At 37.5% G+C, this 26,917-nt stretch overlaps 1 long non-coding RNA gene across 2 annotated transcripts in view; it reads left to right on the top strand.

Moving 5' to 3' along the window:
• LOC144280937 (uncharacterized) overlaps positions 1–26,669 on the top strand; it is a 69,529-nt gene extending 42,860 nt beyond the window's left edge. For both annotated transcript variants that reach the window (XR_013349385.1, XR_013349386.1), the window contains exon 3: positions 26,410–26,669. This is a non-coding gene — a long non-coding RNA (uncharacterized LOC144280937). The remainder of the gene's footprint in view (positions 1–26,409) is intronic.
• Positions 26,670–26,917: the final 248 nt, after the last annotated feature.

Genomic DNA, 26,917 nt, shown 5'->3' with positions numbered 1-26,917 from the left:
CTTGTGGATTAAAAGAACAAATATTGTTAAAATGTCCATATTACCTGAAGCAATCTGCAGATTTAACGTAATCTCTACTAAAATACTAATAGCATTTTTCACAGGACTGGAATAAATAATCCTAATATTTGCATGGAAGCACAGAAGACCCCAAATAGGAAAGCAGTCTTGAAAAAGAACAAAATAGGAGGTATCACAATCCTAGATTTCAAGATCTACTACAAAGCTGTAGTAATCAAAACAGTATGCTGCTGGTACAAAAACAGATCAATGGTACCAATAGAGAGCCCAGAAATAAACCCACAGTTATATGTTCAATTAGTCTTTGACAAAGGAGACAAGAATATGCAATGGGAAAAAGTCTCTTCAACAAACGGTGTTGGGAAAACTGGACTACTTTCTTATAAACAAAAATAATCTCAAAATGGATTAAAGACTAAATGTGAGACCTGAAATCATATAAATCTTAGAAGAGCGCACAGGCAGTAACTTTTTTGACATCAGCCATAGCAACATTTTTCTAGATATGTCTCCGGAGGCAAGGGAAATAAAAGGAAAAAAAATACCTATGGGGACTGCATCAAAATAAAATAAAAAGTTTATGCACAGCATAGAAAACGATCAAAAAAACTAAAAAACAGCCTACTGGAAGAAGGAAAATTTGCAAATGACACATCTGATAAAGGGTTAGTATTCAAAATATAGAAAGAACTTATACAACGTAAAAAAAAAATCCAAATAGGGATGCCTGGGTGGCTCAGTGGTTGAGTATCTGCCTTCAGCTCAGGATGTAATCCTGGGTTCTGGGGATCAAGTCCCACATCAGGCTCCCTGTGAGAAACCTGCTTCTCTATCTAAGTCTCTGCCTCTCTCTGTGTGTCTCTCATGAATAAATAAATAAAATCTTTAAAAAGAAATCCAAATAAAATGGGCAGAAGACATGAACAGACGTTTATCCAAAGAAGACATATAAATGGCCAAGAAACATGAAAAGATGCTCAACATCCCTCATCAGAGAACTGCAAATCAAAACTACAATGAGATATCACCTCACACCTGTCAGAATGGCTAAAATAAAAAACAGAAGAAACAACAATTGTTGATGAGGATGTGGAGTAAAAGGACACCATACACTGTTGGTACAAATGCAAACTGGTGCACCTGCTGTGGAAAATAATATGGAGATTCCCTAAAAAATTAAAAATAAAATGACTGTAGGATCCAGTAATTTCACTACTAAGGTATTTACCCAAAGAATATGAAAATACTATAGGAGTATGTACATCTTTTTGAATATTAATTACAGTATTTACAATAGCCAAATTATGGAAGCAGCCCAAGTGACCATCCATAGAGGAATGGATAAAGGATATGTGATCTGTTTATATGATGGAGTATTACTCAGCTATAAGAAAGCATGAGATCTTGCCATTTGCAACAACACGGATGGAGCTAGAGAGTATAATGCTAAGTGAAATAAGTCAGCAGGGAAAGACAAATCTCAAATGGTTTCACTCATGTGGAATTTAAGAAACAAAGAAAAAGAGACATACCAAAAAAACAGACTCCTAACTATAGAGAACAAATGATGGTTATCAGAGGAGAGTTGGGTTGGGGGATAAATGAAATAAGTAAGAGATCTAAGAGTACTCTTACTGTGATGAGCACTGTGTAATGTATAGAATTGTTGAATCACCAGATTATATACCCAAAACTAATATAACGTATATTAACTGTACTGGAACTCAAAAATATAAAGTACGTGAGTTTTGGTAACCAATCACAATGGAAAACAATGTACTTCCATATTCTTTATAAACTGAGGTGTAATTGCTGAGGGCAGAGTTTGCTTCTCAATAAATAAAGTGCTCATATCAAGTGTAGCTCTCTGAATTCTCTTTTTATACTACTGCCTAGGAAGAACTATCTTCTCATTTTTCTTGTAAAGTATCCTGAGCTAGGGCGGCCCTGGTGGCTCAGCAGTTTAGCCCTGCCTTCAGCCCAGGGCGTGATCCTGGAGACCCGGGATCAAGTCCCATGTCAGGATCCCTGCATGGAGTCTGCTTCTCCCTCTGCCTGTGTCTCTGCCTCTCTCTCTCTCTGTGTGTCTCTCATGAATAAATAAAATCTTAAAAAAAAAAAAGTATCCTGAGCTACACTATTCTGTATTTTTCATGAGAATTTTTTTAATCTACTGTCCTGCCCTTACCCTAAAAAGCTGTTGGTATTTTGATTGGGATTATATTATAGTTACAGACTAGTTAAGTGTAATTTACCTTGTTATTGAGTTTTCCTATATAAAATTAGGGCATTTCCAAATATGCAAATATTCTTTTAGATCATCTCATAACTTGTTAATTTTTAAGAGCTTTTTGTTAGGGGAGGGGCAAGATGCTGAAGAGTAGGGTCCCCAAATCACCTGTCCCCACCAAATTACCTAGATAACCTTCAAATTATCCTGAAAACCTACGAATTCGACCTGAGATTTAAAGAGAGAACAGCTGGAATGCTACAGTGAGAAGAGTTCGCGCTTCTATCAAGGTAGGAAGACGGGAAAAAAAGAAATAAAGAAACAAAAGGCCTCCAAGGGGGAGGGGCCCCGCGAGGAGCCGGGCTGAGGCCGGGGCGAGTGTCCCCAGGACAGGAGAGCCCCGTCCCGGAGGAGCAGGAGCTGCACCGACCTTCCCGGGCGGAAAGGGGCTCGCAGGGAGTTAGAGCAGGAACCAGGAGGGAGGGGATGCCCTCGGGCTCCCTGGGACACTAACAGACACCTGCCCCCGGGGAGAGTGCGCCGAGCTCCCTAAGGGCTGCAGCGTGCACGGGGGGACCCGGAGCAGCCAGGAGGGGCTCGGGCGGCGGCTCCGCGGAGGGGGCTGCGCGGCCCGGGAGCGCGAATCCACCAGCGCAGGCTCCGGAGCACAGGGCGCCGGGACACAGCCCAGGATCCCGCCTCCCCCGGGACAGGCAGAGGCCGGGAGGGCCCAGGACAGCGAGGATGCTCCTGCCCCAGCTGAGCAGATCAGCGGCCCCGCCCCGGAGCCTCCAGGCCCTGCAGACGGAGAGCTCTGGAGTTCCTGCGGGGGCTGAATCCAGGTTTCCAGAGCTGCCCCGCCACTGGGGCTGTTCCTCCTGCGGCCTCGCGGGGTAAACAACCCCCAGGCAGGGGCACAGCAGCTCCCCCAACTGCTAACACCTGAAAATCAGCACAGCAGGCCCCTCCCCCAGAAGATCAGCTAGACTGACTGACAACTTCCAGGGGAAGCCAAGGGACTTAAAGTACACAGAATCAGAAGATACTCCCCCGTGGTTCTTTTTTTTTTTTTTCTTTTTTTTCTTCTTTTTTTTTTTTTTTTTTGCTTTTTGATTTGTTTCCTTCCCCCACCCCCTTTTTTTCTCCTTTCTTTCTTTTTCTTTCTCTTTTTCTTTTTTTTTTTCGTTTTTTTTCTTCCTTTTTTTTTTCTCTTTCTCTTTTCTTTCCTTCTTTCTCTCCTCTCTTTTTCTCCTTTTCCCAATACAACTTGCTTTTGGCCACTCTGCACTGAGCAAAATGACTAGAAGGATAACCTCACCTCAAAAGAAAGAATCAGAAACAGTCCTCTCTCCCACAGAGTTACAAAATCTGGATTACAATTCAATGTCAGAAAGCCAATTCAGAAGCACTATTATACAGCTACTGGTGGCTCTAGAAAAAAGCATAAAGGACTCAAGATACTTCATGACTGCAGAATTTAGAGCTAATCAGGCAGAAATTAAAAATCAATTGAATGAGATGCAATCCAAACTAGAAGTCCTAACGACGAGGGTTAACGAGGTGGAAGAACGAGTGAGTGACATAGAAGACAAGTTGATAGCAAAGAGGGAAACCGAGGAAAAAAGAGACAAACAATTAAAAGACCATGAAGATAGATTAAGGGAAATAAACGACAGCCTGAGGAAGAAAAACCTACGTTTAATTGGTGTTCCCGAGGGTGCCAAAAGGGCCAGAGGGACAGAATATGTATTTGAACAAATCCTAGCTGAAAACTTTCCTAATCTGCGAAGGGAAACAGGCATTCAGATCCAGGAAATAGAGAGATTCCCCCCCCAAAATCAATAAAAACCGTTCAACACCTCGACAGTTAATAGTGAAGCTTGCAAATTCCAAAGATAAAGAGAAGATCCTTAAAGCAGCAAGAGACAAGAAATCCCTGACTTTTATGGGGAGGAGTATTAGGGTAACGGCAGACCTCTCCACAGAGACCTGGCAGGCCAGAAAGGGCTGGCAGGATATATTCAGGGTCCTAAATGAGAAGAACATGCAACCAAGAATACTTTATCCAGCAAGGCTCTCATTCAAAATGGAAGGAGAGATAAAGAGCTTCCAAGACAGGCAGCAACTGAAAGAATATGTGACTTCCAAACCAGCTCTGCAAGAAATCTTAAGGGGGACTCTTAAAATTCCCCTTTAAGAAGAAGTTCAGTGGAACAATCCACAAAAACAAGGACTGAATAGATATCATGACACTAAACTCATATCTTTCGATAGTAACTCTGAACGTGAATGGGCTTAATGACCCCATCAAAAGGCGCAGGGTTTCAGACTGGATAAAAAAGCAGGACTCATCTATTTGCTGTCTACAAGAGACTCATTTTAGACAGAAGGACACCTACAGCCTGAAAATAAAAGGTTGGAGAACCATTTACCATTCAAATGGTCCTCAAAAGAAAGCAGGGGTATCCATCCTTATATCAGATAAACTAAAATTTACCCCGAAGACTGTAGTAAGAGATGAAGAGGGACACTATATCATACTCAAAGGATCTATCCAACAAGAGGACTTAACAATCCTCAATATATATGCCCCGAATGTGGGAGCTGCCAAATATTTAAATCAATTAATAACCAAAGTGAAGAAATACTTAGATAATAATACACTTATACTTGGTGACTTCAATCTAGCTCTTTCTATACTAGATAGGTCTTCTAAGCACAACATCTCCAAAGAAACGAGAGCTTTAAATGATACACTGGACCAGATGGATTTCACAGATATCTACAGAACTTTACATCCAAACTCAACTGAATACACATTCTTCTCAAGTGCACATGGAACTTTCTCCAGAATAGACCACATACTGGGTCACAAATCGGGTCTGAACCGATACCAAAAGATTTGGATCGTCCCCTGCATATTCTCAGACCATAATGTCTTGAAATTAGAACTAAATCACAATAAGAAGTTTGGAAGGACCTCAAACACGTGGAGGTTAAGGACCATCCTGCTAAAAGATGAAAGGGTCAACCAGGAAATTAAGGAAGAATTAAAAAGATTCATGGAAATCTCACAGAGGAAGACATAGACATGGCCAACATGCACATGAGAAAATGCTCTGCATCACTTGCCATCAGAGAAATACAAATCAAAACCACAATGAGATACCACCTCACAACAGGAAGAAATAGAAAACCTGAACAGGCCAATAACCAGGGAGGAAATTGAAGCAGTCATCAAAAACCTCCCAAGACACAAAAGTCCAGGGCCAGATGGCTGCCCAGGGGAATTCTATCAAACGTTTAAAGAAGAAATCATACCTATTCTACTAAAGCTGTTTGGAAAGATAGAAAGAGATGGAGTACTTCCAAATTGGTTCTATGAGGCCAGCATCACCTTAATTCCAAAACCAGACAAAGACCCCACCAAAAAGGAGAATTACAGACCAATATCCCTGATGAACATGGATGCAAAAATTCTCAACAAGATACTAGCCAATAGGATCCAACAATACATTAAGAAAATTATTCACCATGACCAAGTAGGATTTATCCCCGGGACACAAGGCTGGTTCAACACTCGTAAAACAAAGTGTGATTCATCATATCAGCAAGAGAAAAACCAAGAACCATATGATCCTCTCATTAGATGCAGAGAAAGCATTTGACAAAATACAGCATCCATTCCTGGTCAAAACTCTTCAGAGTGTAGGGATAGAGGGAACATTCCTCGACATCTTAAAAGCCATCTATGAAAAGCCCACAGCAAATATCCTTCTCAATGGGGAAGCACTGGGAGCCTTTCCCCTAAGATCAGGAACAAGACAGGGATGTCCACTCTCGCCACTGCTAGTCAACATAGTACTGGAAGTCCTAGCCTCAGCAATCAGACAACAAAAAGGCATTAAAGGCATTCAAATTGGCAAAGAAGTCAAACTCTCCCTCTTTGCTGATGACATGATACTCTACATAGAAAACCCAAAAGTCTCCACCCCAAGATTGCTAGAACTCATACAACAATTCGGTAGCGTGGCAGGATACAAAATCAATGCCCAGAAATCAGTGGCATTTCTATACACTAACAATGAGACTGAAGAAAGAGAAATTAAGGAGTCAATCCCATTTACAATTGCACCCAGAAGCATAAGATACCTAGGAATAAACCTAACCAAAGATGTAAAGGATCTATACCCTCAAAACTATAGAACGCTTCTGAAAGAAATTGAGGAAGACACAAAGAGATGGAAAAATATTCCATGCTCATGGATTGGCAGAATTAATATTGTGAAAATGTCAATGTTACCCAGGGCAATTTACACGTTTAATGCAATCCCTATCAAAATACCGTGGACTTTCTTCAGAGAGTTAAAACAAATTATTTTAAGATTTTTGTGGAATCAGAAAAGACCCCGAATAACCAGGGGAATTTTAAAAAAGAAAACCACATCTGGGGGCATCACAATGCCAGATTTCAGGTTGTACTACAAAGCTGTGGTCATCAAGACAGTGTGGTACTGGCACAAAAAGAGACACATAGATCAATGGAACAGAATAGAGAACCCAGAAGTGGACCCTGAACTTTATGGTCAACTAATATTCGATAAAGGAGGAAAGACTATCCACTGGAAGAAAGACAGTCTCTTCAATAAATGGTGCTGGGAAAATTGGACCTCCACATGCAGAAGAATGAAACTAGACCACTCTCTTTCACCATACACAAAGATAAACTCAAAATGGATGAAAGATCTAAATGTGAGACAAGATTCCATCAAAATCCTAGAGGAGAACACAGGCAACACCCTTTTTGAACTCAGCTACAGTAACTTCTTGCAAGATACATCCATGAAGGCAAAAGAAACAAAAGCAAAAATGAACTATTGGGACTTCATCAAGATAAGAAGCTTTTGCACAGCAAAGGGTACAGTCAACAAAACTAAAGACAACCTACAGAATGGGAGAAGATATTTGCAAATGACATATCAGATAAAGGGCTAGTTTCCAAGATCTATAAAGAACTTCTTAAACTCAACAGCATAGAAACAAGCAATCCAATCATGAAATGGGCAAAAGACATGAAGAGAAATCTCACAGAGGAAGACATAGACATGGCCAACATGCACATGAGAAAATGCTCTGCATCACTTGCTATCAGGGAAATACAAATCAAAACCACAATGAGATACCACCTCACACCAGTGAGAATGGGGAAAATTAACAAGGCAGGAAACCACAAATGTTGGAGAGGATGTGGAGAAAAGGGAACCCTCTTACACTGTTGGTGGGAATGTGAACTGGTGCAGCCACTCTGGAAAACTGTGTGGAGGTTCCTCAAAGAGTTAAAAATAGACCTGCCCTACGACCCAGCAATTGCACTGCTGGGGATTTACCCCAAAGATACAGATGCAATGAAACACCAGGACACCTGCCCCCTGATGTTTCTAGCAGCAATGTCCACAATAGCCAAACTGTGGAAGGAGCCTCGGTATCCATCGAAAGACGAATGGATAAAGAAGATGTGGTTTATGTATACAATGGAATATTCCTCAGCCATTAGAAACGACAAATACCCACCATTTGCTTCCAGGTGGATGGAACTGGAGGGTATTATGCTGAGTGAAGTAAGTCAATCGGAGAAGGACAAACATTATATGTTCTCGTTCATTTGGGGAATATAAATAATAGTGAAAGGGAATATAAGGGAAGGGAGAAGAAATGTGTGGGAAATATCAGAAAGGGAGACAGAACATAAAGACTCCTAACTCTGGGAAACGAACTAGGGGTGGTGGAAGGGGAGGAGGGCAGGGGGTGGGGATTAATGGGTGACGGGCACTGAGGGGGGCACTTGACGGGATGAGCACTGGGTGTTATTCTGTATGTTGGTAAATTGAACACCAATAAAAAATAAATTTCTTAAAAAAATAAAAATAAAAGAGAAAAAAAGCTTTTTGTTAAAATATAGTACACAGAGGAAAGTAAAATATGCATACATTTATGAAAGTTAACATACCCATGTAACTACTCTCAGATGAATAAATAGAAAATTATTTGCATCTCAAATATTTTTATCTTATTTCCTCCCAATTACTACTCTGCATCTTCGTCCAAGGTAATTTGTGTCCTGACTTGCAGCATTACAACTATTTTACTCATTCTTGGACTTATACAAATGAAATCATACAGAATGTATTCTTTTATGTATGGCTTCTTCAACCTTATGTTTGGAAGATTCATACAATTTTTGAATAGCTTTAGTTTATTCATTTTCATTTCTATATTGTATCCGTTTATAAATATACTACAATCTATTGAACCATTCTCTTATGCATTTTTCCCAGTCTGGATTATTAATATACATGTGTATGAGTTTTGGGTAATATTGGACACATTTCTGTTGAATACTGAGGTATAAAATCACTGGGCCGTAGGATATACATATTTATGAATAAAAGAGGTGATGCTGAATGATTTTTTGAAACAATTCATCTAATTCACACTTCCAAAGACAGTGCATGAGTTTCAATTAACTCATGTTCTCGCCAACACTTGACTTTGTCTTTTTAATTTTAGTCATTTTGGTGTCTATGTAGTAGTATTACTGTGTGGTTTGAATATGCAATTTTCTGCTTGCTAAAGTAGTTAAGTGCCTTTTTGTGTTTTGTTTGTTTTGCCAACTTGGATACCCAGTTTTGCAAGTGCTTGTTCATACACTCATGTCCATTTTTCTATTAGTGTTTCCCTTTTTCCTATTTACACATAGAAGTTATTGAGTTTTTAAAGATATATATATATATATATATATAATATTATATATATTATATATATATTTGTTAAGGTTATTCTTTTTTTTAAAAAATTTATTTTTTATTGGTGTTCAATTTACCAACATACAGAATAACACCCAGTGCTCATCCCGTCAAGTGCCCCCCTCAGTGCCCATCATCCATTCACCCCCACCCCCCACCCTCCTCCCCTTCCACCACCCCTAGTTCGTTTCCCAGAGTTAGGAGTCTTTATGTTCTGTCTCCCTTTTAGGTACTTCCCACACATTTCTTCTCCCTTCCCTTATATTCCCTTTCCAAAACTGGAACAGGAAGAAATAGAAAACCTGAACAGGCCTATAACCAGGGAGGAAATTGAAGCAGTCATCAAAAACCTCCCAAGACACAAAAGTCCAGGGCCAGATGTTAAGGTTATTCTTATATTCTTATATATTCTTATATTTTTCAACTGGCATTCCAAATAAGATATATTCTATGGTTATATATTTTAATTTTTGGTGTTTTTTTTTTTGCCAGAATATCTTTGGGTTTTTCTAGGGAGATCAAGGCTCCTTAAATCTTTTTTCTTTGCTAGTTCCATTAGTGTCAAAATCTGCTTTTATTTTGCCATCTTCAGTTTGCAAAAGGAAACTTTTATAGGTAGTGATGGAAATTTATCTTGCTCAAGGCTTAATCTCTTCATACTACCCTCATCTGGATTGTTGTTTTGACACGCATACTGGTCAATAGAGACACTTTTAAGAGTTTTTGATGAGAATGTTGGCTCACTCGCTGATTCTGCCATAATGGAATGTCCAGCCCTCAACCCAAAAGGCCTCCAATTATGAAACTAAGGTTACCTCAGAACTCTCTTGGAATTACACACCCTAGCCTCTGGAATCAATTCATTCCTTAGCAGAGACACACTAAGTCTCTTGGGTCCATAATTTCGTGCCAGAGTGAAGGATTTTGCCTTTTTGTGAATTCTGTTCTCACCTTCCAACTCTACTTCCATGACCGTATTCTGTTCGCCCAAACACCCATAGCATATCATAGAAACAGTTGGATCCCTGTCTTGTTCACTTGAACTTCAGTTTTCTGCCTCGGTGGCTAATCTGATGCCCCAATTTCTCTGGACCTGGGAGGGTTTACTTTGACCTCCATAAATCTTTCCATGGTAAAGTACTGCTTCTGAACCTGTATCCCTAGCGTAGATTGCCAAGTCCTGGGTGTCCTAGACATCCTAGTTTGTTGCTGTTGTATTTTCTTGATGTCATGCTCCACCTGCTTATCTTGGTAGAATTCAATGGAGCTAAATACTGTACATTAGGATGTACTGGGGGATAAGGTTGCAGATATAATAAGGACTCCAGTTAAATATGAATTTCATAAAACCACACAATTTGTAGTATAAGAATGTTCTGTATAACATATGGGGCATACTTAAAAATTATTCTTTATTGGAGGGGATCCCTGGGTGGCTCAGTGGTTTCGCGCCTGCCTTTGGCCCAGGACGTGATCCTGGAGTCCCTGGATAGAGTCCCCTCGGGCTCCCGGTGCATGGAGCCTGCTTCTCCCTCTGCCTGTGTCTCTACCTCTCTGTCTATCATAAATAAATAAATAAATAAATAAATAAATAAATAAATAAATAAATAAATCTTTTAAAAAAGTTATTCTTTATTTTAAATTTAAATTTAACTGGGCATCCTATATTTTTATTTGTAGAACATATTTACTCTACTTAGTAAAGTTTTTGAGAAATGCTTGTACCTAAGTTGTACTATTTACCCTCATATGTCAAGATTTTGATTTAATTGGTCTGTAGTGGGTTCTAAGCCAAGTATTTCTATAAACATTCCTCTAGTGCTATTGGTGTGTGGCCAGAGTTAAAACCATTGCTTTAATTGTTTAGGACTGAAATCTTCCCAATAACCTGATCTATTACAGTGGGTCTCTTCTTTAGAACCTGACGCTTCCTGGGCCATCCATCCATCTATCTATCCAACAATCCTTCTGTTCATTTATCCATTCAATACACAAGTGTCAACTCTAGGTCAAGCATGTGGCTTTGGCTTAATTTCCTGAACATCTTCAGTGCGACTAACTAAGGCAAATTGGTAAAATTAACCTCCAGACATAGTCAAGAAGGAATTCTCTACTCTGGCATATGAGGAGGGGAAAAAAAGTAAATCTTCTATTGGTTCTAAAATGTTTTAACTCACTTTTAATTCTATTTAATCAGTTACATTAAGACAATAGTTTATTCAATATTTCTAATTATAAGTAGATCAAAAGGAAATGCCCTATCCTGGTCATAGATTTAGTCCTAAATTCGTAAGTAGTCTTTGATGCAAAGTAATTACCCTTAAAGCACTTCACCAATTAAATACATGTTATCCCTAAGAGATTCTCATATATGCAGCATGAAAGCGATCATTTGTCATCTTGCCAGTTAGAGGAAGTTAATCCCAACTTTGAACAATGACTTTTTCTCTTATGCCTGCCATGGATATAGTGCTACAATGTCATTACTTTGGAATAAAGAGGACAATGTATAAGTCAGTTAGTTTAGATGATTAGTGACCCTTCGTCTTTCTCAGGGTGTCTTCAAAGATTTCTGTTCAATTTCTTCTGAAAACATGCTTTATGAGCTTTATGATCACAATAAATGTTTTTCACCTTCTGACCTGGTGCTATGGAAATATGAAGGAATTATGAAAAATTCCTAAGATAAGAACTTTGTCAAGTATCTATGATGCAGTGTTAACTTTGACATAATTTTTTGCAATTAGTTTTCTTGTGTAAAAGATCTATATGCATTAAAAAAAACTGTATTTCAGCTTAGAAAACGATGTATTTCAGTCTTCTGGAATGTAATCATTTATCAAGCATAAGTGCCTGTGGTTATAAACTTAACTTCTCATTTTTCACATTTTTTCCCCATGTGGGAAAGTTAGACTTAATTTATGATATTCTGTGTGGGACAAATATATATATATATATATATATATATATATATATATATATATATATATGTAATTTTTAAAATAAAGATTACTTTTATCCTGCTCATAGTAGAGGTGTGGTTCTGCAATTATGCTGCTTTTTGAAGCACTACTGGTTTTTATTTTTTGTTTTTGCATACATGTAGTAACAGCATCCACATGATTAAGATCATCAAAGAGTAAAAGTTCTTTGCTACTGGTGGAGTTGTACAATATAAAACTATTAACACCAAAAAGAAACCTATAAGGAGAACAGGAGAGAAAAGTTCAGGAGTAGGACTTTTTTTTTTTTAAGATTATTTATTTATTTATTCAGAGAGAGAGGGGCAGAGACACAGGCAGAAGGAGAAGCAGGCTTCATGCAAGGAGCCTGATGTGGGACTCGATCCCAGGACTCCAGGATCACACCCTGGGCTGCAGGCGGCGCGAAACCACTGCACCACCGGGGCTGCCCAGGAATAGGACTTTTTTATGGTGGTTTCCATCTAGCTCAACATTTGGATTTTTCCCAAACTGAATCCGTGTCCTGACATCTGCATGGGACTGAGTACAGCACAGTGGTTGGGAGTGTTGCCTCTAGAGTCAGACTGGTCTTCATGTTGGCTCTGCATTGATTATCACATAGGCTTCACACATTAGGAAGCTCTTTAATTTTCAAGTCTTTTATTTGAAATATGGGAATAATAATATTGGACTCATGGAGGGGTTTTTTGTGGGGGTTGAATGAGATAATGTATGCTAAGTGCATAGCAGTGGCTGGTACTTACTAAATGTGAACTATAAATAATATTGTATAATAAACTATTCCTGTTTATATACTATAATATATTGTAATATAAATATAAATAATATCGTAATATAAATAGTAGTTTATTATTATAAACTGTTCCTGTTTATTATACGATAATAAAAGTCATGGAGTACTTTAGGAGGCATCACTAATTGTATCAGTATTCTAACCCACCAAGTTGCCTTCCTCACTAAACATTCCTTTCCTTTTTTCTACATTAAAGAGAGTCCTTTCAGTTCTATTTCATGTCACTACTTTCTTTTACTTTTGTATTTTTCCTTTTGTCTTTTCCCAATTTGTGTCTCAATGGCTTCTGTTCTCCTCTGCTTCTATTTTCCTAAACATTAAGAGTCAAGTCCTACTTCACTATGGATGGATAGCAAATAAAACCAATTAGAGCTCTCTGTCTTATGGCAGAGAAGACAGTATGTGACATTTACATGGCATTCTCTAAGGATTTTGTGTATTTTAACTCATTTGATTTTTACAAGAACTCCATGAGCTAGGTGCCATTATTTTCTCATTTTACTGATGAAGAAACTGAGGCACAAAGTAAGTAACTTGCCCATGATCACAGAGCTTAGCAGTACTGGGATTTGAACCCAAGTACTGTGGCTTCAGATTTTTTGCTCTTACCCATTATTCTGTGGTGCCCCTCTGGAGGAATATTAGGAGTTAGGCAACTGCAATATGGTGACACTTAGACTTACATGTTCCCCCAACACAGAACTAAGGCATAGCAATTTTTCAAAGGTTACAGCAGGTCAAGTGCTAGTGCTTCCCATGACTACAAAACATGTTGCTCCATCTCAGGCTTCCTCTGTTTCAAATAAAATGAAGTGCCCTAGTTGACTGACCTTAAAGGGTCTGATGTTTGCCTATTTTTTTTTTCTATTTCATCCTTCATCAATTCTTAAAAGGCTCTGATTTTTTTTTTTTTGTTCTACTTGTAGCCATATGTATATGTGTTGATTTTTTTTTTTTTTTTTTTTGGCAATTGGACTTTTTTTTGACATCTAGACTTTGCTACTGATCATCTTTGGAAAGGCACACTCTGGTCTTTTGTTTCTATTGAATTGAAAAGCCTTTGGGATGCCTGGGTGGCTCAGTGTTTGAGTGTCTGCCTTTGGCTCAGTTCATGATCCTGGGGTCCTCAGATCAAGTCCCACATCAGGCTCCCCACAGGGAGCCCGCTTCTCCCTCTGCCTACATCTCTGCCTCTCACTCATATGAATCTCTCATATGTCTCTCATGAATAAATAAATAAATAAAATCTTTTAAAAAAAGAATGAATTGAAAAGCCTTTGAGAAAGATGTTTGAGAGAAGTCTCTGTTCTGATTTGTCAATAGGAGGAGATTAGTTAAGAATTTTGAGTTAGTCTTTCCTTTGGAATTTATGGAACTCTGGCTTACAAAGAGTCCTCACTAATGTGTTTAGGGATGAAGCATCATGAAGGCGTCAGTCGCAAAAATACAGATTTTCTGTATTCAGTAACAGAAACCATAATTTTTATCCCATTTTTTATTGCAATGTCCCCAAACATGAATGCCTTCTGATTAATAAAGATGAGATTTTATTTTTTTTTATTTGCATCTTTAGGTTCTGGCTTCTTTAGACCTGGGACTTACATACACTTGGAATTTGTTGGCTAGAATTTTAAAACAGATGGCCACGTTTTTTCCCTCTAGGAAACTTGCTTGGTTGTTTGTCCTCTAGTTTTCATGGTAACCAAAGAAGGTTGTTAACATTTTTCTTCACAAAGTAAAGCCAGCAGAGCTGTCAGAACAGGTGCAGCTGTTTGTTGAGGGCTTAACCTTTTGTTGTAATTTCTAGTTTGTGTTACTGGACTCTTATTCTACTTGTACCTTATTTTTAGTTACATATAGTAAGAAAAGAACCTAGAATAAATTCTTTATTGCATATAGCCTATTTAAGAATTTTGCATTGCAATATGAACATTAAAATTTCCCTGCAATATCAGATCTTTGGTAAGGTGGGCCATGGTTATTGCTGAGATGAAATGATTTCCTTTCAGCAGATGGGACATGTGTGGGACCATTGTAAATAATCCTCATATTATAGATTTATCATCTCAGAATTTCTGAAAATATTTTATGGAATTCTATATTCAGCCAGTAGTTGAAATGTGAAAGCAGAGACATTTAAGCGTCTGACGAAGGTTCCAACCAAGGATTGATTATGAACTTTGATGAATTATATATTTATTATGCATCCACTATTATTCCTTAAAATGTGGTGAGGTTTTTATCTGCCATTGAATAGCTAAGCACAGATCTGGGAAGAGCTCATGGTCCACATACATAAACATATAAAGTTGTAGGATCTTAAGAGCTTAACTTAAACATGTTCAATTATTGAAATTGAAAAGAAAATCAAGAGTTTACTGGCATATCTCTGGATCTGATTTTGTTCTTCCCTGTCTGGGTGACTACATGTTATGTAGCCAGTACACACAGAAACTGGACATAATTGGAGAATCACAATTCATAGATGATGGAAGTGGTGCTGCAACATAGCTGCTATTATGGACAGTTTTAGAACAAAGTGGTCATTTGCAATAAGGGAGAACTTGTGGCATATTCAAGCACATTTTGGACTATTCATGGATTATGTACATAGGCATGGCCTTCTTGTTGCTCTGGATAATCTTGTAACTTGATTTCTTAAAAGAATTTTGCTTAAATTTGTGAGTGAAATTAGACTTATTTTTGTTCCCAAATCAGATGTCTACAGATAAGCAGGCCAAAACAGCAAGAAATAAATATATTTGTTCTCCATGGTTGTCTAAAATACTGAAGGTGATGTTGGATGAGCTGTGTCTAAGGTGACTTTGAGGAGGCATGAAAAAGTTAGTGAGCTTTCCTTGCATCTGGGGGTTATTAGCTAAAGTCTTTTTACTCATATGACATTCTATATCACTTCTTGTCACAAGCTATATAAGAGCTGAGATAATAATGATGTAGGATTGCTACTATGGAGTTATATATCAATCTGTATGGAGTTTTTTGACCTATTCATAGTGATGGCATAGATTGCATATATTGGTGCATACTGCTATCATTTTATGTCATCTTGGAAGTTTTCTCAAACCAAGTAGATACTTTTTATCTGTCTTTATAGAGGCAGAATGATATAATGATCATAAATTTGGTCTTCGGGGTCAGACAGACTGGAATTCAGATTTTGGTTCTGCCACTTAGTAGCTATATGATTCGGGGCAAATATGTAAGTTCTCTGGGCTTCAAGTTTTCATGTGTAAAGAGGGGCATAAATTATACTCTTTTCAGAGGTTATTCATGAGGAACAAGGATATAATCCAGATACTTAGTACATTGCCTTGTTGATAGCAAGCACTCAATAAATGTTGGGTGAAACTACTACAACAAAGAGAGTTAGAATTAAGCTCATTTGGTCTTTTCATCTCTCAGCAAGGAAGATGTTGCTGGTGTTAAAGGAGAATTTATTCAGATACTTGCTAAAGACAGGAAAGCTTTATTCAAGAAGGGGACTGCTGCAATGGGGAGTAGGGGAGAGAGACTGAGCTCAATTCTGAATAGAATGAGAACAGTGGGGGGTTATAACTAAGAAACAATAAGGAGGAACATTACTAAGATAGATGGAACATTACTAAGAGGATACATCCAAACTAGGTAGATTTTTGCTAGACTAACTCAACAGGATTCTTCCTGAAGGCAAGCCAGGGTGTTAAGATATCAAGGGTGAGGGATGAGGAATTTGATCAGATATCAAGATGGGAGGATTTTCACTAAAATGACTAAGCAGGGTCTTTACTAAGATGGACCAAGCGGGCCAGGGACAGATCTCTAAGGTCAGGGCCTTCTCAGGAGGGCTCATTAGGAGTGTGACTCAAGTTTGGTCAAGGAGAGAGTTTTTGTCACTGGCATCAGGGACATTAGTATCGTATAAGACATAAATATCAACTAACATTTCTTCAGTTGCTTATGAGTATTAGGTAATGTGCCAGGCATTTAATAAATGTTAATTATTTCATTCAACCCTTAGGACAATCCTAAAGAGCAGGTGCTATTAGTCTGATTTTATTCACCAGGAAATTGAGGTTCTGAATGGTGAAGGGATTTTCACAAGGCTAGACTACTCAGATAGACTGACAAAGCTGGAATTTGAATCCAGAGTTTTCTGATTCTGTAAACCAGTATCTGTGAGCACTGTTTTATCTTGTGAATGTGTGGCTGTATGGATGGATCTAATGTTGCCTCCAGTGAGTAGCACATATTTACAGTGAATAAATGACTTAGTGAATACCTATCAGAGGGACACTTGGGTGGCTCAGCGGTTGAGTCTGACTTTGGCTCAGGTTGTGATCCTGGGGTCCTGGGATTGAGTCCGCATTGGGCTCCACACAGGAAGCCTGCTTCTCCCTCTGCCTATGTGTCTGCCTCTCTCTGTGTGTCTCTCATGAATAAATAAATAAAATCTTGAAAAAAAATAATACCCGTGAGAAAGGTAAGTTGAAATTGGTGTCAACAGATTCAGAGGACTTCAAATGCTGCCAAGATTAATTTGTGATACAGGGTCAGGGCATAGAACATCTGTCATCCTCATTACCCTTAGCACCACAATGGAAGGAATCACAAGGTTTTACTTTGGGTTTCATTCTTTGACCATGCTCATCTGCTTTCAGACTTGAATGGATCTGAAACCCTCTTATCTCTGTCGTAGCAACAATTCACCTTGAAAGACAGTGGCAGCATCTCCTTGAATAAGAAAAATGAGAATGTGTCACATTTCAGATGTGAATCTGGCTGTGAGTGAGTCGGTGACATGTACAAACACTTTTAAAAGTGGTAAACAGACATGATACATGTAAGGGAATCTGTCATTGAGAGAACATCCTAGGTATGTTCCCTTTTGTGCTATTATGTAGATAAATATTTATCCCTTCATCAGCCATCTTCCTCCTCTTTCACAGAATTCCTTCATCCCTTGCAGGAACACCATTTTAGGAAATGTTAAAAAGAATCTTAGTGTTTTAAAACCAACACAATATACAAATTTCAAGAGGAGACCTTTTAAGCATTTCTTCAGAGTTAGGGTCAAATCTCTTAAACTGGGTTTTATTTTCATTTATTTTTAAGTATGGCTTTAAGATATTACTTCTGTTACAGTTGCATTTTCTTGAGCCTGATGGACCATATTTTAATTCAAGATCTTTCTGTGGATAATCTCTGTTATAATGTAGGAGGAACAAAATAATTTCTTAAGTCTATGGAAAGTACAGAAGGATGGTAGAGGGGGAGTTCAGAAATTCCTCATTGGGAGATAGAGGATTGTGATTTCCCTGGTTCTTGAGAATTCTAATATTTGGGGTAGAGCCTGATTCATAGTAGATGCACAATAAATATTTGCTGGATGAATGAATGAATTTTTGCCTAACTGAAATGTCTCTAGGCCTGGACTGGACTGTGACAAGAAAGGCTTTGATTCTTCTTTGTTTCAGGTTAGTTAACTGAGTCACACTGAAGATACATAAGAGTTGATTTAAAAAATTGAATGACTAATTTACAAACATTTATATTTAAGTGTTAGGAAATATGGTTAAGATTAGGAAAACAGTTAAGACAATGATTTGTACAGAGTAGACTAGTTCAGGCAGCGAATACTTCATAGATTACAGTTTAACAAGATTAAATGTCACATAAAACATGTATGACAGACAGTGCTTCTGATTTTTATATTAACATACCATCGATTATACACATGAGAAATATTGCTGGTTCAATTTGGGTTATGAAATATGTAGTTTTTTATAAGACATTTCAAATTACAACATATCTCAGGCAGCATGCAGGAAAGGCATTTATTGTACATTTGTTAGGACACACCTTGCAATAAGCTTCCAGTTTTGGGTAGTTAGATCAAGAATATAGAAACCGTTGGAATGGTAGTATGGTTGAAATCAGCAGTTGTATTTACTGACTGAGAGATCATTTCTGGTAAAAATAAAACTCTCTGAATTCATTCATTAGGAAAATGCACAGTGAGCATAAACTCAATTCTTTAAAATTTTTTTTTCACAATTCTCATTTATTGGTGATACAGCAGCTGCAGGAAATCTGAATTCTGAGAGCTGGTTGTACATAACAGCAGGAATTCTGTGGGCTCACATGATTACAACAAAGATGCTTACCATTTGAAATCACATATTATAACAACGGTGCTATACAAACATCACAAATATTTGGTGTTTCAGAGTCTTAACAAATATTATGCTGTGGTTATTTCACAAAGAGACTAGATTAACAGGCAGTGTAAATCACATATATCTTAAGATTTTAAAAATACATTTTATACAACAGTTTTCTAATTTCTTCACTAGAATTTAATTTTGGTTTTGTCTCATACTTAGAGTCCTTAAAGAAACTATGAATCTCTGGCTCATGCCAAGAAAGTCAATAGAATTGATATTTCCCCACAGGAATATGGCTGAGTGTACATTGAATCACAGAGTCAATAAAGCAACATCTAACTTATAACAGATTAATTTTTAAAATTCAAATAAAATCGAAGTATTTTAAAAGATAGCAGTTTGAACAAAACTATAGGAATCAAAAATTTTATTTACAAAACAGTTGAATGTATTTTGTAAATGGCTAGTTCTTGCAAACTGCACAAATTAAATATCCTTGGTACACATAGTCTGTTAACCATCTATGCAACATTGTTAGACCTTGGAGTTAACCTACATGAGATGATTAGGTGGGAAGATTAGATGGTAATTTCCATCCACTCATGACAGTGCTTGAAAGGGAACATTTTAATGCCTTCCATGTTAGACAAGATCTGTCATTAATGTTGGTGCCTTTCATTTAAAAGAATTAGCTGAAATTCCCAAAAGTGATTCAGTGCAGTATGACAATTATAGAGAAGACTCATGTATATACCCTTGAATGTTGGAGTGCTAATCCAGCATTCTGCAGGTGATCCAAGTTACTGTACCTTTCATTCCTAAGGTGTCTGTGTATTATACTGGTTTAAAGAATATTGTCCTGGGCCCTTAGGAATATAAAACATTGATTTTCAAAAAGATAGAGGATGATAGGGCAAACATGTCTTATAATCATATTCATAATAAAATTAATCTACATTTTCATTAAACAGTGCTCTTTGGCAGAAGACTATAGATAACATCCACTTTTAACTTTTCATTTAGGCCATCTTCCCTTTTGATGGTATCAGGTGTATGGTCACTTATTCATTACTATTAGTTAATAGGAAAACACCACAGATATAAAAATATTTAAGTTTAGCACATATTTTTGAAAGTTGAATTCAAAATGTATTGATTCATTGATAACTAGAGAAGTTATTTTACACAGGCGTTTTTAGCAGTGTTGCTTACAATTATAATTTTAACAATGTGGTCAGCAAAGAGGATATGAGAGTACCTTTATTCCCTACTACATGTTGTCACTGAAACACACTGAATAAATCCACGGGAATTTCTGTTTTTATACACTGTGTTTCCTAGAAAATGAGTAATAGATGATGCATATCCCTTAATATATGTGTGCATGTGGTTGTGTGTGTGTGTGTGTGTACTCAGAATGGCAAGTTTAGAGATTACATTCATTGGCATAAAGAATAAAAAACTGAAAAACTCAAGTATCCAAATGCATTACTGACATACCACCACTCAGGAATTTAAAAGTGCAGTGAAGTTATGTTATTTTAAAAATAGTTTTAGACGTGAACATTTTCAGGATCAACTAAAGGAATTTGAGGATTGCTTACCATTTTTCAAGGTAAAATCTCCTCCTCTCCATTTTTAATCTCTTCCCACTCTCCTTGCTTTGAAGGATATTTGTAGTGGGTCCTTTAAACTACACATACAAGATGTGAACAAGTGATTTTTCCTTTTTTTTGCCTTGTACAGACAATTCATGATCACCTCCTCAGGAGAGGTGGTTTCTGGCTCAATGATCTGCCACTTTTTTTCTTTATGGATTGCCTGTTCTGGCTCAGGATGAGTTCAGTTTACTTTAACAGTCTTTACCAGGCTTATTCAGTGGGAACGAATTGCCATCAGTAATCATCAAAGGCAAGAGAGAAGTTCTACTGCCTAAATTTTCCCTTCTCTTTTGCCTCTTTAGAATACTCACAGTGGCACAGAGCAATGGATATATACAAGTATGTACAATACGCTAGTTCCTTTCCTGGCCCTTGTCTAGGAAGTTACCAATATCTTCTCAGTGTGAGCTCCTACTGTCTACAACAATTAATAGATGAAACCCAGGGATGTCCTGTTGTAATAACAGTTGTGCCGATGATTATTATGGCTTGTTAGAATAGTGTTGAATTGCACCACTGACCTATGAAAATCACCATGAATGGCACTGAAAGGCAAAACTGTTGGGAGATTAAAACAATTATCTGTCATCTTCTAATACCAAGGCTTTTTTTTTTTTTTTGATTACATAAGTAAGACTCTTTAGATCATATAACTTTTCCCCCTGATCTTTCTGAAAGAAATTTTTTATCCAGGTTTGTTTCAAGGTTTTGGGACTTGAGCCAATAATACACACCATGGGTTGTGGACTAAGGCAAGCCACCAGTGTAACTTTGCCTTGAGTTTAAGAAGTGTAAAAATACCACAATATACTCTGAAACTCTGGAAGAAGGTCAAGGCTCTGGATCTGCATGAATCCCAGACAATTTGACTCAGCCCCTATCCCTAGAAAGGTGTACATCCCATCACCAAAGTGTCTTGACATTGGTAATTATTCTAGGAAGCATCCTTTTAGTGAGGTTTTAACTTTTAGTTAAAAGAATATGTAAATAGATACTATACAATTGTGGAGACAGAGGAAGGGGGGACTTTTAGCTGGAGGTATTTGGTAATCAGGTATGAAATAGAAATAGGATAATGGGGAAAGAGCCAAGGGGGAAAGATTCTTGGAGACAGAAAACAAATGTTCAAATGCTTAAACTTTGACCAACGACAGGAGAGCAATACAGATTTTAGAGAAGTGGGCTTTTCAGTAATTCCTGAAAAAGCAGTCGTTCCAAAATATCTGACAAATCTGACTCCTTTTAAGGGAGGCCTGGAGTGAGTGACAGTTATAGAATTCTTCTCCAGGATATCATTGTTAAGCCTCCATTATAGGCTGCTTTTTTGTACACTTGAATTAGTTTTCTGGATCTCCAAAATAGGGGAGTCAAAATATATATGGTTGTTTTAAGTACCTGTAAGTGGGTTCTTTTCAGGTTAGATTTTAGGAAAAATACATACATGTGCACATACAATAACAATCTTAAGTTGTATTTTGCAAGACCTCTTTATAAACAAAGTCACTTGCTGACTCTCCATTTCTGGATCAATTCAAATGAGAGAGCCTAGAAAGGAACTCCTGAGTAACTGGATCGTGCCTACATTGTGGTTTCCAGGTTTTATGAGCTATACTGAGCCTTTGAAACTATCTTCTAAAACCCAAATTCACTCATAACCAGTAGTCATTTTAACTTAATTAGTTCACACCCAGTCTTTAAACCAGTAGACTGTATCATTAAGTATAACTCAGTACTGATACACACACGATGGTGCAGCATTAAGGCAAATGGTCCAGAGCCTAATCAATTAAGAGAAAAGTGTCCAAGGTCATTCTAGAGGCCCCGAGCCAGTCAAGCAAGGCAGATTAGTTGTTGGTTTTTTGAAAGAACTAGAAAAACTGATTAGAAATCTCTCTGGAGAGCCTGCCTGAAGCTCATTTATGCCAGGAAAGAATATTTGTAAGGATTAATTTGCCTTCAAATTATATTTTAAGTCCAGTGAACATTTCTGTCCATATATCAGAATTTATTGGGATTGTAAAGAACCTACCATTTAAGCTTTTAAGCTTTTTCCTCTGAGGAAGCAGTTAAGCAGTGGGCAGCATTTACTTTCCTGGATCTCTCAGAGCTCTGTTCAGTAGCTCTCAAACTTGAACGTGCACCAGAATCACCCTTAAGGGCTTGTCAGAGGTTATATGGCTGGGCCCACTTCCATAATTTGATTCACAGGTCTGAGCAGGGTCTCTGGTAGGACTAGAGAATTTGCATAAATAACAAATTTCAAATTTTTGGCTGATACTGCTTTGTTAGGAACCAAATGTCAGAGTCACTACAGTAGCTTATTCCAAAACATATTGTCATTACCCGAATCACCTTAATGTGCTCCCAGGACAACGGTTTTCCATGTGGAATGTGAAGGTGGGTATTGGAGTTTTCTGCCATTTTTATAATGTAGGTAAGGGACAGATTCAATAGATGCTAATTTAATATAAGAGTTTCAGAAGTTAGTGCCATATCTGCATATATACAACAAACCTATAAGTTAAATGTGACTCACTCATGCTCTAACTTGTGACCTTCCCCTGAAGGAAATATTTTTCTATATCACTAAATTTGAGTCTCTAGAAGGCTTTTTAAAAATTTATTTGAGAGGGATAGGGGAAGTGGCAGAGGGAGGCCGAGAATCTTAAGCAGGCTCCACATCCAGCATGGAGCCTGACATGAGGCTCGAGCTCACAACCCTGAATTCATGACCTGAGCCGGGAATCAAGAGTTGAATGCTCAGCTGACTGAGACACCCAGGCCCCCTTTAAAAGGCTTTGTAGAAGACTTTACAGTTTCTCTTCAGAGGGCATTATTTCAGTAATAGCATTAAGAGTCTCTCTTGCCACACAGGTGATATTATTCCTATTACCTTGAGGTGATTAACATAATAGATTAGTTAAGTTTGTTCAGGTTCTTCATTGAACACAAAGGTTTGTTGATTTCTTTTTCTAGTAAAATCCCTTTTAAAGTGTATCAAATGTAAGGATCTATTTGCATGAGTAAAGAGTTTGCAAGAACATCAGAGAAATTCAGTTGATGAGAAATTAAGTTGAACAAGCTGCCACACTTAGACACTACTATTTGACAGGTGGAACTGGGTCAGTTCAAGAGCCTGGATTGGTATAAGGACTTGAGAGGGATGGGACATGAGGGTCTGAATGAGCAGCTGCCTTATTCAGAAGGGAGGCTCAATCTATTCACAAGTTCTCTGCCTTATGCCAAGCACCTATCACTGATTGACAGAGCTACTTAGATGGCTTAAGGCATTTTTAGAAAATGCTTATGGTGCAGATTTGTTTAAAAAGAGACAGAAAATCCAACCTTTCCAATTTAGGATCTCCTAATGAAATGTGAAATGAGGGTCAAAATCAGTATGAAGGACTTCTCAAAATATAAAAATACCATGCCTACTGCAACTGAACAGAAGCTTTACATAAAGATTAGTCATGAGAAGGAAAAAATAATTTTTTCCCTAGGTGAAAGTTCTAGATATTAATATAGTTATAGGAAAATATTATCTATTTATTTTTTTTCTTAGTGGGGAGGCTCACAAGATCACTTTATCTGTTACAGTGCTGGGAACATTTGTTTACCTTTCCCCCTGACGAATTTGGCGTCGTGCCTCAATGCTAATAAAGTTAGAATATATGACTGTTATGATGTTGAAATGGTTTTGCCATTTCTAATGACATTCTAACTGGGATTCTTTCAAGAGAAAGCTTACATTTATTCCACTAAAACATTTTTTGTTTATATAAGCAGAGTTCACCATGGTTGCTTTTTCTTTTCCCCATGGCAATGCCTACATCCTCTTGCTGTATTTTCTCCAACTGTATGCAATTTCAGATTGCTAATGAGGCATTTGGGCTGTGGGCAAACCAGGTGACTGCTAGGGGTGGGATTTAAGTCTTTGTAAAACCATTTTGAGGAGTCATCTTCTCCGTAACAAGGAAGGCTTTAGAAAGACAGTTGAATCTGTAAAATGAAATTCCTTTTTTGTCTTCCTTGACAATCTGTTAATATCTTTCTGTCTGGTCAACAAACACCCTGTTTGTATTTACTCACTTTAGTATAAAATAACTGTATCAGTCTCTCTCTTAAAAGGTGATCATTAAGTACAAAGAATGAAAAAGTACGTGGAATTATTGCGAGAAGCTGTAGGAATGTAGTTTACATTCAGAAGAATAACATTCAGCTTTACAAAGGTCACTGATGTGGAATCCATTCCAATCTCATTAAATTTTCTATTGTAGTTTTACTCTGAAGGGAGAAACTTTTCACTCCCTGTTTGGGAAGGGAATTTTTTTTTTCCAGAAGTGCACAAAGGATTTTTTCAAAATAAACCTTTAAATTCCCATCAGACTTAATGTGGTTTTATTGGCTTGACACTTGCAATCAAGTATTATGAGGAGAAACTGGTTCACAATGGAAAGTACCTTCAACCCATACCCAGTGGATGATAACAGGGAGCAAGAGATCAATCATGTAGTGCTTGATGTGTTCTGGGAAATCAAGCTAAAGGTAGTCTTTCCTTTAATGATAAGGGAATTCATGTTCAGAAGGAGCCAAAGATTCATCACCCTCTGAAACAAATACTCATTTTTGAAAGAGAAGAGTCCTTGGGTCTCCTCTCTGATGACATTTGATGTTAAAATGAAGAGAACTTTGAATATTCAGACATAGGGACTAAGGTATCTTCTAGTTGGCTGTCAAAATGTGACAGCTGGAGTTGAACTCACTGAAATATAACCAGACACCTCAAAGTCAAAAGAGCAACAGGTAGAGTTAAGAACATCCAGTGATGAATTAGTATCAACACTCAATAGAAAAAAATTCAGGAGTGGGGAGGCAAATGATATTTGTAATCAGTTCTTCCCTACTTGAAATGTTAAAGATCATATGTCAACTCAGAGTTGGCTCATTGTAGACTCAAGATCTGTTAGTTGAGTTTGAATTCATTTATCTCATTGGTGAAAGACTATGAAGTTAAAGAAATTAGTATTTCTATTTCTATTAAAAGCTTCTTGAAAGGTTTCAGAATGGCTCCATTAAGCAGTCTCAAATTGATAAAATGTCTCCACCAAAGTGGAAGATTAATTTGCATCCCACAAGTGGACTCCTCTTAACTGAATTCAGGGCTAGTATTAATTTTCTTAGAACTAATTTGTCTTGAGCTCTCCATATCCTCTTAGAGTGCCTGATACAATACTTTGTACAAAATAAATGCTTGAGGTTTATAGAATTCAACTAGGATTGAAAAAATAAAGATTCTGATGTTTGATTTAAAAATTGTTTCACAGCCTGGACTGTATAGATGTTTTTTTGAAAGTTTTGACTGAATATAAAGTCAATCAACAATTCTGGAAGACATAGTTGCTAAGTTCACTAATTTTCTGCCCTCTTTGGTTTTAACTTCTGGTTCTTTTTTCTCAGGTAATTTGCCATTTGATATTTATCTAGCCTCAGTATCCAGATCTGAATTTTAATTGATCAGCACTGTCCAAACATACTCTGTAGCAATCAGTCCTTATTGATTTGTGAGGACCAGGCAAGAGGATCAAGTGACATTTAAGATCCTGGTGTCAAAGCAATTTCTGACTTTTGATTAAAGTAGTTGAGGAAACATTTCCAGTTCCTAAAGATCCTCCGAATGGTCTGTGCTTTGGTACAAATCTTGTGAATCAACCAGTGAGACAGCTATCATTTCTTTCTTTTTTCTTTTATATTAGGAACTAAGGAATGGCTGTTTCTCCTGGGAGAATTAAGAAATAAAAGGCAGACTCTGGAGCTGTGTCAGTATCCTCCCACAGAATGAGTATGGGGAAATACTCTGCTGGGAATCATGACAGATAAAAACTTATGAGGAAGAACAAAACATCAAGAGAGCCTGTCAAAAGCTGTGCCCTCCTCTTTAACCCAGAAGCCTGTGCTGAACCTTTTTCATTGTCTTCAAATGTTATTAAATATCTTGTCTGTTGTTTTAAAGAGACCAAAACCAGTCTGGTTTCTTTATAAGAGAAAACCCAGTCTTTGGGTAAAGTCATAATGATACTACACATGGTTACATGGTTTTGGTTAATAGAAGTGTCAAGTTCTAAGGAGGTATGATTTCTAAACAGGAACAAAATAATTATTATTTTCATTTTACTACTGAAACAACTTCTAGAGTTGCAATGAGAGTATTGGCCAGGAAGAAAAAATACAAGCCTGGAGTCCTTTAAGAATGGACTCCTTGGG

The sequence above is a fragment of the Canis aureus genome, chromosome 12 (assembly GCF_053574225.1).
Source record: "Canis aureus isolate CA01 chromosome 12, VMU_Caureus_v.1.0, whole genome shotgun sequence".
Taxonomy (NCBI): domain Eukaryota; kingdom Metazoa; phylum Chordata; class Mammalia; order Carnivora; family Canidae; genus Canis; species Canis aureus.
Note: the sequence above shows the minus strand (reverse complement) of the source record. Positions and strands in the feature narration are given on the sequence as shown.